This window comes from Manacus candei, unplaced genomic scaffold, assembly GCF_025592945.1.
Source record: "Manacus candei isolate 608988 ecotype Guabito, Panama unplaced genomic scaffold, ASM2559294v1 h1tg000382l, whole genome shotgun sequence".
Lineage (NCBI taxonomy): Eukaryota > Metazoa > Chordata > Aves > Passeriformes > Pipridae > Manacus > Manacus candei.
Window position 1 is genome coordinate 23,520 of NW_026138430.1, and position 18,787 is coordinate 42,306.

An 18,787-nucleotide genomic window follows, 5' to 3' on the forward strand; every position below is an offset into this window, starting at 1 on the left:
GACTCAATGTCACCTCGCACAGCCTCTTAATTGCAACCGTTAGCTTACAATGACTTCCTTCAACCTATTATCCTAGCAAAAACCTATCATCATGACTTGGAACCGACCAAATTTCATCCCCCTTATTAGTTCTATCTTGTTGACTTCTACCTCTTATAATTCTAGCAAGCCAAAATCACCTTCAACAAGAACCTCCTACACGAAAATATATTTTTACCATAACCATAATCCTCACCCAACCATTCATTATCTTAGCCTTCTCAGCCTTAGATCTGATACTATTTTATATCGCATTCGAAGCTACCCTAATCCCCACCCTAATCCTAATCACACGATGAGGTAGCCAACCAGAACGTCTAAGCGCTGGAATCTACCTCTTATTTTATACACTAATTAGCTCTCTCTCCCCCTACTGGTAGTAATTCTCTATCTTCACACTCAAACAGGAACTATACACGTGACTATAATAAAACTTTCACACTCACCTCTTTCAAACTCCTGAACAGGCCTCATATCAAGTCTAGCCCTGTTGCTTGCTTTCATAGTAAAAGCTCCCCTTTACGGTTTACACTTATGACTCCCAAAGGCTCACGTAGAGGCGCCAATCGCAGGATCTATACTCCTAGCTGCGCTCCTCCTCAAACTTGGAGGATATGGCATTATGCGTATCTCAATAATTACAAACTCCCTATTAGACTACCTCTACTACCCATTTTTAACCCTAGCCTTATGAGGGGCACTAATGACAAGCTCCATCTGCCTACGCCAAATCGACCTCAAGTCATTAATCGCCTATTCCTCAGTAAGTCACATAGGTCTAGTCATTGCCGCAACAATAATCCAAACCCACTGATCCTTTTCAGGGGCCATAATCCTAATAATCTCACATGGTCTCACCTCTTCCATGCTATTTTGCCTAGCTAATACAAACTATGAACGTATACATAGTCGTACTCTCCTTCTAACACGAGGCCTACAACCCCTTTTACCTCTTACAGGACTCTGATGACTCCTAGCCAACTTAACAAACATAGCCCTTCCCCCTACTACTAACCTAATAGCTGAATTAACTATCATAATTGCACTCTTCAACTGATCCACCTTTACCATTATCCTAACTGGAACCGCAACCCTACTAACTGCAGCCTACACCCTCTACATGCTCCTTATAACCCAACGAGGCCCAACTCCAACCTATATTACAACCATCCAAAATTCAAATACACGAGAACATCTCCTTATAACACTTCATATCCTACCCTCCCTCCTCCTCATCCTAAAGCCAGAGCTAATCTCAGGAATTCCCACATGCAAGCATAGTTTTAAACCAAACATTAGACTGTGATCCTAAAAATAGAAGTTAAACTCTTCTTGCCTGCCGAGGGGAGGTTTAACCAGCAAGAACTGCTAACTCTTGCATCTGAGCCTAAGACCTCAGCCCCCTTACTTTTAAAGGATAGTAGCAATCCACTGGTCTTAGGAGCCATTCATCTTGGTGCAAGTCCAAGTAAAAGTAATGGACTACCCATTAATCCTCAACACTTCTATATTTTTGACCCTGGCTACCCTCTCTATGCCTATCTTACTCCCCCTCCTATCCAAAAACTTTCTAAACTCTCCAACAACCATCATGCACACTGTTAAAACTTCCTTTATAATTAGTTTAGTTCCCATAATCCTCTCCATCTACCTGAATATAGAAAATACCACTTTCTATTGAGAATGAAAATTTATTGCAAACTTCAAAATCCCCTTTAGCCTTAAAATAGACCAATACTCCTTAACATTTTTTCCTATTGCACTATTCGTAACATGATCCATTCTTCAATTTACAACATGATATATGGCCTCAGAGCCCCACACCACAAAATTTTCTCTTTACCTTCTAGTCTTTCTCATTGCAATACTCACCTTAATCGTCGCTAATAATATATTCCTCCTATTTATCGGCTGAGAGGGAGTTGGAATTATGTCCTTCCTCCTGATTGGATGATGACATGGCCGAGCAGAAGCCAACACCGCCGCACTTCAAGCCGTACTTTACAACCGTATTGGGGATATTGGACTAATCCTCTGCATAGCATGACTGGCATCCTCAATAAACACCTGAGAGATCCAACAGCAGTCCTCCCCAGACCAAATACCCCTTCTCCCTCTCTTAGGACTCATCCTAGCTGCCACAGGTAAATCCGCCCAATTTGGCCTACACCCATGACTCCCTGCAGCTATAGAAGGACCAACCCCGGTATCCGCCCTACTCCATTCCAGCACAATAGTAGTTGCCGGAATCTTCTTACTTATTCGCACTCACCACATATTATGTAACAACCAAATTGCCCTAACTATATGCCTTTGTATAGGTGCCCTATCCACCCTATTTGCCGCTACATGCGCTCTTACCCAGAACGACATCAAAAAAATTATTGCCTTTTCCACATCCAGCCAACTAGGACTAATAATAGTCACTATTGGCCTAAATCTACCCCAACTAGCCTTCCTACACATCTCCACACACGCATTCTTTAAAGCCATACTCTTCCTCTGCTCTGGGTCTGTCATTCACAGCCTTAACGGCGAACAAGACATTCGAAAAATAGGAGGATTACAGAAACTACTTCCTACAACTACTTCGTGCCTAACAATTGGAAATTTAGCTCTCATAGGAACACCATTTTTAGCAGGGTTTTACTCAAAAGATCTCATTATTGAAAGCCTTAACACCTCCTACCTAAACACCTGAGCACTTCTACTAACCCTTATAGCTACAGCTTTCACCGCAACTTACAGCCTACGTATAGCCCTACTAGTACAAACTGACTACACCCGAATTCCCTCCATTACTCCTATTAATGAAAACGACCCAGCAGTCACAAACCCAATTACTCGTCTTGCCTTAGGAAGTATCATAGCTGGCCTACTAATTACCTCCTATATCTCCCCTGCAAAAACCCCTCCTATAACCATACCGCTAATCACAAAAACTACTGCTATCATTGTTACAACATTAGGCATTATTCTGGCATTAGAATTATCAAAACTCACACACGCCTTCTCTACCCCTAAACAAAATACCACTACAAACTTCTCCAGCACTCTAGGATATTTTAACCCCCTTATACACCGCCTCAGCCCCACTAAGCTCCTAAACAACGGCCAGAACATTGCATTCCATTTAATCGATCTATCTTGATATAAAAAAATAGGCCCAGAAGGGCTAGCAACCCTTCAACTCAAAATATCCAAAATCTCAACCACCCTACACTCCGGACTAATCAAAACCTATCTAGGATCCTTCGCTTTATCTATCCTTATTATAATCTTATTCACACAGAACTAAGAGTTAATGGCCCCTAACTTACGAAAACATCACCCCCTTCTAAAAATAGTTAATAATTCTTTAATTGACCTCCCAACACCGCCAAACATTTCCGCCTGATGGAACTTTGGATCACTTCTTGGCATCTGTCTAACAATCCAAATCACCACTGGCCTCCTACTAGCAATACATTATACAGCAGATATCACCCTGGCATTTACATCCGTCGCCCACACATGCCGAAATGTTCAATTCGGCTGATTAATTCGAAACCTTCATGCAAACGGCGCTTCCTTTTTCTTCATATGCATTTACCTGCACATCGGACGAGGCTTCTACTATGGTTCCTACCTATATAAAGAAACCTGAAACACAGGAGTTATTCTCCTTTTAACTCTAATGGCAACTGCCTTCGTAGGATACGTCCTCCCATGAGGCCAAATATCATTCTGAGGCGCTACAGTAATTACTAACCTATTCTCAGCAATTCCTTACATTGGCCAAACACTTGTAGAATGAGCTTGAGGAGGATTCTCAGTCGACAACCCCACACTTACCCGGTTCTTTGCCCTCCACTTCCTCCTCCCATTCCTAATTGCAGGCCTCACCCTCATCCACTTAACTTTCTTACATGAAACAGGCTCAAACAACCCCCTAGGTATTTATTCAGACTGTGACAAAATCCCATTCCACCCCTATTTCTCGATAAAGGATATTCTAGGCCTTTTGTTCCTCCTCATTCCCCTGATAACACTTGCCATATTCTCACCTAACCTCCTAGGAGATCCAGAGAATTTTACACCCGCAAACCCACTAGTAACACCTCCCCACATCAAACCTGAGTGGTACTTCCTATTTGCATATGCTATCCTACGGTCAATCCCAAACAAATTAGGGGGAGTTCTAGCCCTAGCCGCCTCCGTCTTAATCCTATTTCTAGCCCCATTCCTCCACATATCAAAACAGCGAACTATAACCTTCCGACCTCTCTCCCAACTTTTATTCTGAATCCTAGTAACAAATCTTTTAATCCTTACATGAATCGGTAGCCAACCAGTCGAACATCCATTTATTATCATCGGACAACTTGCCTCAACTACGTACTTCACAATCATTCTCATCTTATTTCCTATCACCAGCCTCCTAGAAAATAAGATACTCAACCTCTAACTACTCTAATAGTTTATAAAAAACGTTGGTCTTGTAAACCAAAGACTGAAGGCTGCCCCCTTCTTAGAGTTTCCCAAAAAACACCCAAACACCCCCCAACTTTCCAATCAACACGTACATCAAGGGGAGGGGCCCCCCCCTCCCCCCCATACCCTACGGTATGTACTACTTTGCATAGCATTCTCCACCACATTAGACATATCATGCATGTAGGAGAATCTGACATAACATTATTGCAAATCCATCCAAATATTCCATACTATCTCCCATACAATCCAAAACTCGTCATCAACAGACCTAGGCACATTCCCACACAAGAACATAACATGTCATGTTCTAGGAATAACACCGCTAACCGAACTAAAACCTAAAACTGCCAGTTTTCGCATAAAATCCCCCTCAACACGAGGAACGTCACAGGACCTAAAACCCATGGTCCATGGACCACTCACCACTTAACCTTGCTCTATGTACCAACCAAGAAGTGCTGGGTTATTTATTAATCGTACTCCTCACGAGAAACCAGCAACCCGGCGTTAGTAATGTTTATCATGTCCAGCTTCAGGTGTATTCTTTCCCTTTCCACCAATAACCCACTCTCATAACTTGCTCTTTGTCGCCTCTGGTTCCTCGGTCAGGGCCATAACTTGCTTAATTTTCCTAAACTTGCGCTCCGTTACTAATGGTTGGGGATGCTTGGCCAATTTGGACCTCGTGATCGCGGCATTTTCCCTTTTCTAAACTTTTGGTTTTTTTTTTTTGGGTAGATCTCAATAAGCCCTTCAGAGTGCTCCGCCAGGGGGCTCCCATATATGGTTGACATGTACCCCTTATGGTCGGCGAGCGGTTTTCTCACTTTCGCGTGAAAATTAATGATATGGTTTCCAAGTGTGCTATTCGGTCTCATAATTGATGTACTGATGCACCGTCACGTGCTGTTGGCTTGGTTTTTCCATTACGTCTCTCATCAAGTTGCAGTTTAATTAATGCACGCCAGACATGATTTTTGTCGTCAATTTCACAAAAAATTGCAAAAAATTGCAAAAAATTTGCCATTTTTTGCAATGATCTAGGGACTTTCCCTCTAATCATCAATAATTTTTGTTTTTTAAACTTTTAACAAAAATTTCAAATTTTATAAACTTTCCATTCCCCTAATTTTCCAATTAAAACATTTGTATCATCAATTTGTTAAATTTTTTTAATACACTTTAATTCACCCCATCATTTCCCTTTATCATTCATTTGTTAATTGCTTGTTTGTTTGTTTGTTTACACTTTAATTCACCCCATCATTTCCCTTTATCATTCATTTGTTAATTGCTTGTTTGTTTGTTTGTTTACACTTTAATTCACCCCATCATTTCCCTTTATCATTCATTTGTTAATTGCTTGTTTGTTTGTTTGTTTACACTTTAATTCACCCCATCATTTCCCTTTATCATTCATTTGTTAATTGCTTGTTTGTTTGTTTGTTTACACTTTAATTCACCCCATCATTTCCCTTTATCATTCATTTGTTAATTGCTTGTTTGTTTGTTTGTTTACACTTTAATTCACCCCATCATTTCCCTTTATCATTCATTTGTTAATTGCTTGTTTGTTTGTTTGTTTACACTTTAATTCACCCCATCATTTCCCTTTATCATTCATTTGTTAATTGCTTGTTTGTTTGTTTGTTTACACTTTAATTCACCCCATCATTTCCCTTTATCATTCATTTGTTAATTGCTTGTTTGTTTGTTTGTTTACACTTTAATTCACCCCATCATTTCCCTTTATCATTCATTTGTTAATTGCTTGTTTGTTTGCTTGTTTACACTTTAATTCACCCCATCATTTCCCTTTATCATTCATTTGTTAATTGCTTGTTTGTTTGTTTGTTTACACTTTAATTCACCCCATCATTTCCTCTCACCCCCCCCCCCCCCCCCCCAATTAATCACCCCTGCTACTCTAATTAACATCCGCCCACATGGGCCTTTAACAATCAACCCCAAACTTTTTTCCAACCCTTCAGAAAAAAAGGAATCAAACCTTTATCACCAACTCCCAAAGCTGGCATTTTCATTAAACTATTCTCTGAACCACACCACCTTAAATCGCCCGAATCGCCCCCCGAGACAACCCTCGTACAAGTTCTAGTACGACAAACAACGTCAACAACAGACCCCAACCCGCAATTAAAAATTGACCAACCCCCCAAGAATAAAACATGGCCGCTCCCTCAAAATCCAACCGAACAGATAAAACACCCCCACTATCCACCGTGTTCATCCCCAACCACTCTAACTCAGACAGCCCTACAATAAATACCCCACCCCCCAGCACTAAAACTAACCCAACACCATACCCAACAACCCGCCAGTCCCCTCAAGTTTCAGGAAATGGATCTGCTGCCAATGAGACCGAATACACAAAAACCACCAACATCCCACCTAAATATACCAGAAATAGCACTAATGATACAAAAGACACCCCCAAACTCATTAACCATCCACACCCCACAATAGACGCCAACACTAACCCCACTACTGCATAATATGGGGAAGGATTAGAAGCAACTGCTAATCCCCCTAAAATAAAGCTAACACTTAAAAATAGTATAAAGTATGTCATAACAATTCCTGCTTGGCCTCTATCCAAGACCTTTGGCCTGAAAAACCATCGTTGTAATTTCAACTACAAGAACATAAGACCTTAACAAATCCACCCCTTTCTACCCCTCAAAGCCCCTCAACAACACATTTTTGTTATCCAATTGAACTACTTCCCCAACCACTAAACAGACCCTAAATCAATGTCAACCATCACTACAACTAAAACAAGCCCCAATAATAATCACTATGCCTAAAACAGTCCTAGTCCTTGTAGCTTACAATAAAGCATAACACTGAAGATGTTAAGACGGCTATTGCACATACCCAAGGACAAAAAAGACTTAGTCCTAACCTTACAGTTAGTTCTTGCCAAATATATACATGCAAGTATCCGCATCCCAGTGAAAATGCCCTCAGCACCTTAAAAAGACAGCAGGAGCAGGCATCAGGCACACCACTCCAATTGTAGCCCAAAACGCCTTGCCTAGCCACGCCCCCACGGGTTTTCAGCAGTAATCAATATTAAGCAATAAGTGTAAACTTGACTTAGTTAAAGCAACCTACTAGGGTTGGTAAATCTTGTGCCAGCCACCGCGGTCACACAAGAAACCCAAATTAACTTTATACGGCGTAAAGAGTGGTTTTCCACTATCACTACAACTAAGACTGAAATGTAACCAAGCTGTTATAAGCACAAGATACATCTAACACTCCCATAGAAATGATCTTAGCTTCATGATCAACAAAACTCCACGAAAGCCAGGACACAAACTGGGATTAGATACCCCACTATGCCTGGCCCTAAATCCTGATGCTTTCACCACTTAAGCATCCGCCTGAGAACTACGAGCACAAACGCTTAAAACTCTAAGGACTTGGCGGTGCTCCAAACCCACCTAGAGGAGCCTGTTCTATAACCGATAACCCACGATACACCCAACCATCCCTTGCCAAATCAGCCTATATACCGCCGTCGTCAGCCCACCCCTAAACTGAGGGTTTAACAGTGGGCACAACAGCAACATCCCACTAATAAGACAGGTCAAGGTATAGCTCATGAGATGGTAGAAATGGGCTACATTTTCTAACATAGAATACCTCACGACAAGGAGTGTGAAATCACCCCTAAAAGGTGGATTTAGCAGTAAAGCAGGATAATAATGCCTCCTTTAAGCTGGCTCTGGAGCACGTACATACCGCCCGTCACCCTCCTCACAAGCTATAATTAATTCTATTTATAATAAACCCCTAAGCTAGAGATGAGGCAAGTCGTAACAAGGTAAGTGTACCGGAAGGTGCACTTAGTCTACCAAGGCGTAGCTATAACTAAAGCATTCAGCTTACACCTGAAAGATATCTGCCCCATATCAGATCGCCTTGAAGCCTAACTCTAGCTCTTCTACCAAATTACATATAAACCAAGTTAATACCACCTATTAAATCAAAACATTCTCATACTCAACCTAGTATAGGCGATAGAAAGGTAGACTCAAGACGCAATAGAGATCATGTACCGTAAGGGAAGGATGAAATAGTAATGACAACCCAAGCAATAAACAGCAAAGACCAGCCCTTGTACCTTTTGCATCATGATTTAGCGAGAAACTACCCAAGCAAAACGCCAATTTAAGCTTGCCCCCCCGAAACCCAAGCGAGCTACTCACGAGCAGCTATCTACTGAGCAAACCCGTCTCTGTTGCAAAAGAGTGGGAAGACTCGTTAGTAGAGGTGAAAAGCCAATCGAGCTGGGTGATAGCTGGTTGCCTATGAAATGAATCTTAGTTCCCTCTTAATTCACCTCCCAGGACTACACTCAACCCACATGAAGCGAATTAAGGGCTATTTAAAGGAGGTACAGCTCCTTTAAAAAAGAGTACACTCTCCCCTAGCGGATAAATTCATTTATTACTTAACTGTGGGCCTTCAAGCAGCCACCATTAAAGAATGCGTCAAAGCTCCTCTCCCAAAAAATCCAAACTCCCTTATGACTCCCTCTTCCCCAATAGGCCAACTTATATTAAATAAGAGAATTTATGCTAAAATAAGTAACTAGGGATCCCCTCTATGGCGCAAGCTTACATTACAACATTATTAACAGTCCACAGGATATTTTCTAACCTTAACAAGACCTTATACCCAAAACTCTGTTAACCCACCTATGGAGCGCCCCCAAGGACGATTAAAATCTGTAAAAGGAACTAGGCAAATCCAAGGCCCGACTGTTTACCAAAAACATAGCCTTTAGCAAACCAAGTATTAAAGGTGAAGCCTGCCCAGTGACAATACGTTCAACGGCCGCGGTATCCTAACCGTGCAAAGGTAGCGCAATCAATTGTCCCATAAATCGGGACTTGTATGAATGGCTTAACGAGGTCTTAGCTGTCTCCTACAGATAATCAGTGAAATTGATCTCCCTGTGCAAAAGCAGGAATATCCCCATAAGACAAGAAGACCCTGTGGAACTTTAAAATCTGCTACCACTCCCATTAACAATACCCACCTATAGGACCCACTCCCCGGGATTTTGCTGGTGTGCATTTTTTGGTTGGGGCGACCTTGGAGACAAACTCAACCTCCAAATACCAGATAATCCATCTTAACCAAGAACTACCCATCAACGTGCTAATAGCAACCAGACCCAATATAATTGAGTAATGAACCTAGCTACCCCAGGGATAACAGCGCAATCTCCTTCAAGAGCCCACATCGACAAGGAGGTTTACGACCTCGATGTTGGATCAGGACATCCTAGTGGTGCAACCGCTACTAAGGGTTCGTTTGTTCAACGATTAACAGTCCTACGTGATCTGAGTTCAGACCGGAGTAATCCAGGTCGGTTTCTATCTATGTTATAACTCCTTCTAGTACGAAAGGACCGAAGAAGTAAGGCCTATACCACAAGCACGCCTTCGCACCCAGTAATGAACCCAACTAAATTACTAAGAGCTTCACCACAACTCCCTCCTAGAAAAGGACCGCTAGCGTGGCAGAGCTTGGCAAATGCAGAAGGCTTAAGCCCTTTACCCAGAGGTTCAAATCCTCTCCCTAGCTCCGACACAAATCACATGACAATTCACTTAACCCTCACTTACCTTATCATATCAATATCCTATGCTCTCTCCATCCTCATCGCCGTAGCATTTCTTACCCTAGTTGAACGTAAGATTCTAAGTTACATGCAAGCCCGAAAAGGCCCTAATATTGTAGGACCATTCGGTCTCTTACAACCTATAGCAGATGGAGTGAAGCTATTTATCAAAGAACCTATCCGTCCATCAACTTCATCCCCCTATCTATTTATATCTACCCCTATATTAGCCCTTCTCCTAGCAATTACAATCTGAACACCACTTCCCCTACCCTTTCCCCTTACCGACCTAAACCTTGGCATACTCTTCCTTCTAGCCCTATCTAGCCTGGCAGTCTATTCAATTCTATGATCAGGATGAGCCTCCAACTCAAAATATGCCTTAATCGGTGCCCTCCGAGCAGTCGCACAGACTATCTCCTATGAAGTTACCCTGGCCATTATTCTCCTATCCGTAATTATCCTTAGTGGTAACTACACCCTCAATACCCTGGCTACAACTCAAGAGCCTCTCTACCTCATTTTCTCCTCCTGACCCCTAGCAATAATATGATATATCTCCACTCTTGCCGAAACAAACCGTGCTCCATTTGACCTGACAGAAGGAGAATCTGAACTAGTCTCAGGGTTCAACGTAGAATATGCCGCAGGACCATTCGCCTTATTTTTTCTCGCCGAATATGCTAACATTATACTAATAAACGCACTCACAACCATTCTATTCCTAAACCCTAGCTCACTTAATCTCCCTCAGGAACTCATTCCCCCTACTCTAGCTACAAAAACCCTCCTCCTTTCCGCAGGATTCTTATGAGTCCGCGCCTCTTATCCTCGATTCCGATATGATCAACTCATACATTTGCTCTGAAAAAACTTCTTACCCCTAACATTAGCCTTATGCCTATGGCATACCAGCCTCCCTATCTCCTATGCAGGCCTACCTCCCTACCTAAGACACTCAAGGAAATGTGCCTGAATCCAAAAGGGTTACTATGATAAAGTAAATATAGAGGTATATACCAGCCCTCTCATTTCCTAATTTTAGAAAAGTAGGAATCGAACCTACGCTAAAGGAATCAAAATCCTCTATACTCCCTCTATATTATTTTCTAGTAAGGTCAGCTAATTAAGCTATCGGGCCCATACCCCGAAAATGATGGTTTAACTCCTTCCCTTACTAATGAATCCCCAAGCTAAACTAATCTCCACAATAAGCCTGCTCTTAGGTACCTCAATCACAATTTCAAGTAACCACTGAATAATAGCATGAATCGGCTTAGAAATTAACACTTTAGCTATTCTCCCATTAATCTCTAAAAGCCACCATCCACGAGCCATTGAAGCCTCTACTAAATACTTTCTAACCCAAGCAGCCGCATCTACGCTACTTCTATTCTCCAGCATGACCAATGCATGATTCTCTGGCCAATGAGACATCACCCAACTAACCCACCCCATATCATGCATACTACTAACTATTGCAATCTCAATTAAATTAGGCTTAGTCCCATTTCATTTCTGATTTCCAGAAGTTCTTCAAGGCTCAACTATGACAACATGCCTCCTACTAGCCACAGTCATAAAATTTCCACCAACCACACTATTCTACTTAACATCCTCTTCACTCAACCCAACTCTCCTATCTTCAATAGCTATTGCTTCCGCTGCCCTAGGTGGCTGAATAGGACTTAACCAAACCCAAACTCGCAAAATTTTAGCTTTCTCATCTATCGCACACCTAGGATGAATAACCATTATTCTCAACTACAACCCCAATCTAACTTTAATTACGTTCTATCTCTACACCGTAACAACTTCTGCCATCTTCCTCATCCTTAACACAACCAATACCCTAAAACTATCCACTGTTATATCCACATGAACCAAAATCCCATCACTCACCACAATCCTTATGCTCACCCTCCTCTCCCTCGCAGGTCTTCCTCCCCTAACAGGATTCCTACCCAAGTGATTAATTATTCAAGAACTCACAAAACAAGAACTAACAGTACTAGCCACAGCTATTAGCCTACTCTCCTTACTTGGACTTTTCTTCTACCTACGACTGGCCTACTGTGCAACCATCACACTACCCCCAAACTTCACCAACTACATAAAACAGTGACAAACTAACAAACCAACTAACACCATAACCACAACCTTTACCTCCCTATCAATTATGCTCCTGCCACTATCTCCCATAGTACTCGCAATCCCCTAGAAACTTAGGTTATTTAAACCGAAGGCCTTCAAAGCCTTAAACAAGGGCTAATCCCTCTTAGTTTCTGTTAAGGTACACAGGACACTAACCTGCATCTCCTGAATGCAACTCAGATGCTTTAATTAAGCTAGAACCTCCCCCTAGACAGATGGGCTTTGATCCCATAAAATTTTAGTTAACAGCTAAATGCCCTAACCAACAGGCTTCTGCCTACTAGATCCCGGCGCATGTTTAATGCACATCAATGAGCTTGCAACTCAACATGAACTTCACTACAGAATCGATAAGAAGAGGAATTAAACCTCTGTAAAAAGGACTACAGCCTAACGCTTCTACACTCAGCCATCTTACCTATGACTTTCATCAACCGTTGACTATTCTCCACTAACCACAAAGATATCGGCACACTTTACCTTATTTTTGGTGCATGGGCTGGCATAATCGGCACAGCCCTTAGTCTCCTCATTCGAGCAGAACTAGGGCAGCCAGGCACCCTTCTAGGCGATGACCAAATTTACAATGTAATCGTCACCGCACATGCCTTCGTTATGATTTTCTTTATAGTAATGCCTATTATAATCGGAGGATTTGGCAACTGATTAGTACCTCTAATAATTGGTGCCCCCGACATAGCATTTCCACGAATAAATAACATGAGCTTCTGATTACTTCCCCCATCCTTCCTACTTCTCCTAGCATCTTCCACAGTAGAAGCCGGAGTCGGAACAGGATGAACAGTATACCCACCCTTAGCAGGAAATCTAGCCCACGCTGGTGCATCAGTAGACCTTGCTATCTTCTCCCTTCACCTGGCAGGTGTCTCATCCATCCTTGGAGCAATCAACTTTATTACCACAGCAATCAATATAAAACCACCTGCTCTCTCACAATACCAGACACCTCTATTCGTCTGATCTGTCCTAATTACTGCAGTCCTACTCCTCCTCTCCCTACCAGTCCTCGCTGCTGGCATTACAATGCTTCTAACAGATCGAAACCTAAACACCACATTCTTTGACCCCGCAGGAGGCGGAGACCCAATTTTATATCAACACTTATTCTGATTTTTTGGCCACCCAGAGGTCTACATCCTTATCCTGCCAGGATTCGGAATTATTTCCCATGTTGTAGCCTATTACGCCGGTAAAAAAGAACCCTTTGGCTACATAGGCATAGTCTGAGCCATACTATCCATTGGCTTCCTAGGCTTTATCGTATGAGCTCACCACATATTTACAGTTGGTATGGACGTAGACACCCGAGCTTACTTCACATCCGCCACTATAATCATTGCAATCCCCACTGGCATCAAAGTCTTCAGCTGATTAGCAACCCTACATGGTGGAACAATCAAATGAGACCCACCCATACTATGAGCCCTAGGCTTTATCTTCCTCTTCACCATTGGTGGACTGACAGGCATCGTCCTTGCCAACTCCTCCCTAGACATCGCCCTGCACGACACCTACTACGTAGTTGCACACTTCCACTATGTACTATCTATGGGGGCAGTATTCGCCATTCTAGCTGGCTTCACACATTGATTCCCACTGTTCACCGGCTACACCCTTCACTCCACATGAGCTAAGGCCCACTTTGGAGTAATATTCTTTGGAGTCAACCTAACATTTTTCCCACAACATTTCCTAGGCCTAGCTGGTATACCACGACGATACTCAGATTACCCAGATGCTTATACCCTATGAAATACCCTATCCTCCATTGGCTCCCTCATCTCCATAGTAGCTGTAATTATACTAATGTTCATTATCTGAGAAGCCTTCGCATCCAAACGGAAAGTAGTACAACCAGAACTTACCTCTACAAACATCGAATGAATTCACGGCTGCCCTCCTCCCTACCATACCTTCGAAGAACCAGCCTTTGTCCAAGTACAAGAAAGGAAGGAATCGAACCCTCATAAGCTGGTTTCAAGCCAACCGCATCAAACCACTCATGCTTCTTTCTTATGGGTTGTTAGTAAAATCATTACATAGCCTTGTCAAGACTAAATAACAGGTGAAAACCCAGTACATCCCATTCCAACTCCATGGCCAACCACTCTCAATTTGGTTTTCAAGACGCTTCATCCCCTATTATAGAAGAACTTATTGAATTTCACGACCACGCCCTAATAGTCGCTCTAGCCATCTGTAGCCTAGTCCTATATTTACTAGCTCTTATACTTATAGAAAAACTATCCTCTAATACCGTCGACGCACAAGAAGTAGAACTTGTCTGAACAATCCTACCCGCCATTGTCCTAATCATGTTAGCCCTCCCATCCCTTCAAATCCTCTATATAATAGACGAAATCGATGAGCCTGACCTCACCCTCAAAGCCATTGGCCACCAATGATACTGATCCTATGAGTACACAGACTTTAAAGACTTATCTTTTGACTCTTACATACTACCAACTACAGATCTACCACTCGGCCATTTCCGCCTCCTAGAAGTTGATAACCGCATCGTCATTCCAATAGAATCCCCAATTCGAATTATTGTTACAGCTGATGACGTTCTCCACTCCTGAGCTGTTCCTAGCCTTGGTGTAAAAACCGATGCAATTCCAGGACGACTAAACCAAACTTCCTTTATCACAACCCGCCCTGGAATCTTCTATGGTCAGTGCTCAGAAATCTGCGGAGCCAACCACAGCTTCATACCTATTGTAGTAGAATCAGCCCCTCTAACACACTTCGAAAACTGATCTTCACTTCTAACATCCTAATCATTAAGAAGCTATGAACCAGCACTAGCCTTTTAAGCTAGAGAAAGAGGATTATTCATCCTCCTTAATGACATGCCCCAACTAAACCCCGCACCTTGACTTTTTATTATACTTACTTCGTGACTCACTTTTTCTCTTATCCTGCAGCCCAAACTCCTACTATTTATCCCAACCAACCCTCCCTCCAACAAAACACTACTCACTACAAAACCCCACTCCTGAAACTGACCATGAACCTAAGCTTCTTTGATCAATTCATAAGCCCAACCCTCCTCGGAATCCCTCTTATCCTCATCTCACTGCTATTTCCAACCCTATTACTTCCTTCTCCTGGCAATCGATGAATTACAAATCGTCTCTCAACTCTTCAGCTCTGATTCCTCCACTTAATCACAAAACAACTAATAACCCCATTAAACAAAAAAGGCCATAAATGAGCCCCAATCTTATCATCACTCATAATTATACTTCTAGCTATTAACCTATTAGGCCTCCTACCTTACACATTCACACCTACCACCCAACTATCAATAAACCTAGCCCTCGCCTTCCCTCTATGACTTGCCACCCTGCTAACAGGCCTACGAAACCAACCCTCAGCTTCTCTTGGACACCTTCTACCAGAAGGCACCCCAACACCTCTAATTCCTGCTCTCATCATAATTGAAACAACAAGCCTTCTCATTCGTCCTCTGGCCTTAGGAGTTCGCCTCACAGCCAACCTCACAGCTGGGCACCTACTCATCCAACTCATTTCAACAGCCACTACCGTCCTCCTTCCCATCATGCCCACCGTGTCTCTTCTAACTATAACTATTCTACTCCTCTTAACAATTCTAGAAGTAGCCGTAGCAATAATCCAAGCATATGTCTTTGTACTTCTTCTAAGCCTTTACTTACAAGAAAACATTTAACCCTTAATGACACACCAAGCCCACTCATTTCACATAGTAGACCCAAGCCCTTGACCCATTTTTGGAGCAGCGGCCGCCCTCCTCACCACCTCTGGACTAGCCATATGATTTCACCACAGCTCTATCCAACTCTTGCTCCTAGGCCTACTCTCTATAGTTCTAGTGATACTCCAATGATGACGTGACATCGTACGAGAAAGCACATTCCAAGGCCACCATACCCCCACAGTCCAAAAGGGCTTACGTTACGGGATAATTCTATTTATTACATCCGAAGCATTCTTCTTCCTAGGATTCTTCTGAGCATTCTTCCACTCCAGCTTAGTTCCCACCCCAGAACTCGGAGGGCAATGACCCCCTATGGGGATCAAACCTCTAAACCCAATAGAAGTTCCCCTACTAAATACTGCTATCCTCCTAGCTTCAGGAGTCACTGTTACATGAGCACATCACAGCATCACAGAGGGTAATCGAAACCAAGCTACCCAAGCTCTACTTATAACCGTACTATTAGGATTCTACTTTACAGCACTTCAAGCAATAGAATATTATGAAGCCCCATTCTCAATTGCCGACGGAGTCTATGGGTCTACCTTTTTCGTTGCCACAGGATTCCATGGCCTCCACGTAATCATTGGATCCTCCTTCCTCTTGATTTGCCTCCTCCGCCTCGTAAAATTCCATTTCACATCCAACCACCACTTTGGCTTTGAAGCAGCGGCCTGATACTGACATTTTGTTGACATTATCTGACTGTTCCTCTACATAACAATCTATTGATGAGGATCTTGCCCTTCTAGTATATTAATTACAATTGACTTCCAATCTCTAAAATCTGGATCAAACCCAGAGAAAGGCAATTAACATAATCCTCTTTATATTCACAATTTCCATATCACTGTGTATCATCCTAACTTCACTAAACCTCTGATTAGCCCAAATAAATCCAGATTCAGAAAAATTGTCCCCATACGAGTGTGGCTTTGACCCACTGGGCTCTGCCCGCCTCCCATTTTCAATCCGATTCTTCCTTGTCGCAATCTTATTCCTCTTATTTGACCTAGAAATTGCCCTCCTACTGCCCCTCCCATGAGCTACTCAACTCCTCTCCCCTCTCACTACCCTAGCATGAACCTCCGCAGTCATTCTCCTACTCGCATTAGGGCTAATCTATGAATGAATTCAAGGGGGCTTGGAATGAGCAGAGTAACTTCAGAAAGTTAGTCTAGCAAAGACAGTTGATTTCGGCTCAACAAACCACAGTCCTACCCCGTGACTTTCTCAATGACCTTTCTGCATCTAAGCTTCTACTCTGCCTTCACCCTAAGCAGTTTAGGACTAGCCTTTCACCGAATACACCTAATTTCTGCCCTACTATGCTTAGAGAGTATAATACTATCAATATATATTGCCCTCTCTATGTGACCTATTCAAACTCAGACAACATCCCCCACCTTAATACCCATCCTTATGTTAGCGTTCTCAGCCTGTGAAGCAGGCACTGGCCTAGCAATCCTAGTAGCTTCCACCCGAACTCATGGATCAGACCATTTACACAATCTAAACCTTCTACAATGTTAAAAATTATTCTTCCCACAATCATATTACTCCCCATAACCCTCTTATCTCCTCCAAAATTTCTATGACTCAATGTCACCTCGCACAGCCTCTTAATTGCAACCGTTAGCTTACAATGACTTCCTTCAACCTATTATCCTAGCAAAAACCTATCATCATGACTTGGAACCGACCAAATTTCATCCCCCTTATTAGTTCTATCTTGTTGACTTCTACCTCTTATAATTCTAGCAAGCCAAAATCACCTTCAACAAGAACCTCCTACACGAAAATATATTTTTACCATAACCATAATCCTCACCCAACCATTCATTATCTTAGCCTTCTCAGCCTTAGATCTGATACTATTTTATATCGCATTCGAAGCTACCCTAATCCCCACCCTAATCCTAATCACACGATGAGGTAGCCAACCAGAACGTCTAAGCGCTGGAATCTACCTCTTATTTTATACACTAATTAGCTCTCTCCCCCTACTGGTAGTAATTCTCTATCTTCACACTCAAACAGGAACTATACACGTGACTATAATAAAACTTTCACACTCACCTCTTTCAAACTCCTGAACAGGCCTCATATCAAGTCTAGCCCTGTTGCTTGCTTTCATAGTAAAAGCTCCCCTTTACGGTTTACACTTATGACTCCCAAAGGCTCACGTAGAGGCGCCAATCGCAGGATCTATACTCCTAGCTGCGCTCCTCCTCAAACTTGGAGGATATGGCATTATGCGTATCTCAATAATTACAAACTCCCTATTAGACTACCTCTACTACCCATTTTTAACCCTAGCCTTATGAGGGGCACTAATGACAAGCTCCATCTGCCTACGCCAAATCGACCTCAAGTCATTAATCGCCTATTCCTCAGTAAGTCACATAGGTCTAGTCATTGCCGCAACAATAATCCAAACCCACTGATCCTTTTCAGGGGCCATAATCCTAATAATCTCACATGGTCTCACCTCTTCCATGCTATTTTGCCTAGCTAATACAAACTATGAACGTATACATAGTCGTACTCTCCTTCTAACACGAGGCCTACAACCCCTTTTACCTCTTACAGGACTCTGATGACTCCTAGCCAACTTAACAAACATAGCCCTTCCCCCTACTACTAACCTAATAGCTGAATTAACTATCATAATTGCACTCTTCAACTGATCCACC

General features: G+C 42.5%; 1 long non-coding RNA gene and 1 pseudogene across 2 annotated transcripts in view; one reads left to right on the forward strand and one right to left on the reverse strand.

Annotated features, from left to right (window-relative positions):
* Positions 1-15,365, reverse strand: part of LOC127465413 (uncharacterized) — a 35,678-nt gene extending 20,313 nt beyond the window's left edge. For both annotated transcript variants that reach the window (XR_007902178.1, XR_007902177.1), the window contains exon 1: positions 15,284-15,365. This is a non-coding gene — a long non-coding RNA (uncharacterized LOC127465413). The remainder of the gene's footprint in view (positions 1-15,283) is intronic.
* On the forward strand, positions 11,195-12,398 carry LOC127465412 (NADH-ubiquinone oxidoreductase chain 2-like; annotated as a pseudogene).
* Positions 15,366-18,787: the final 3,422 nt, after the last annotated feature.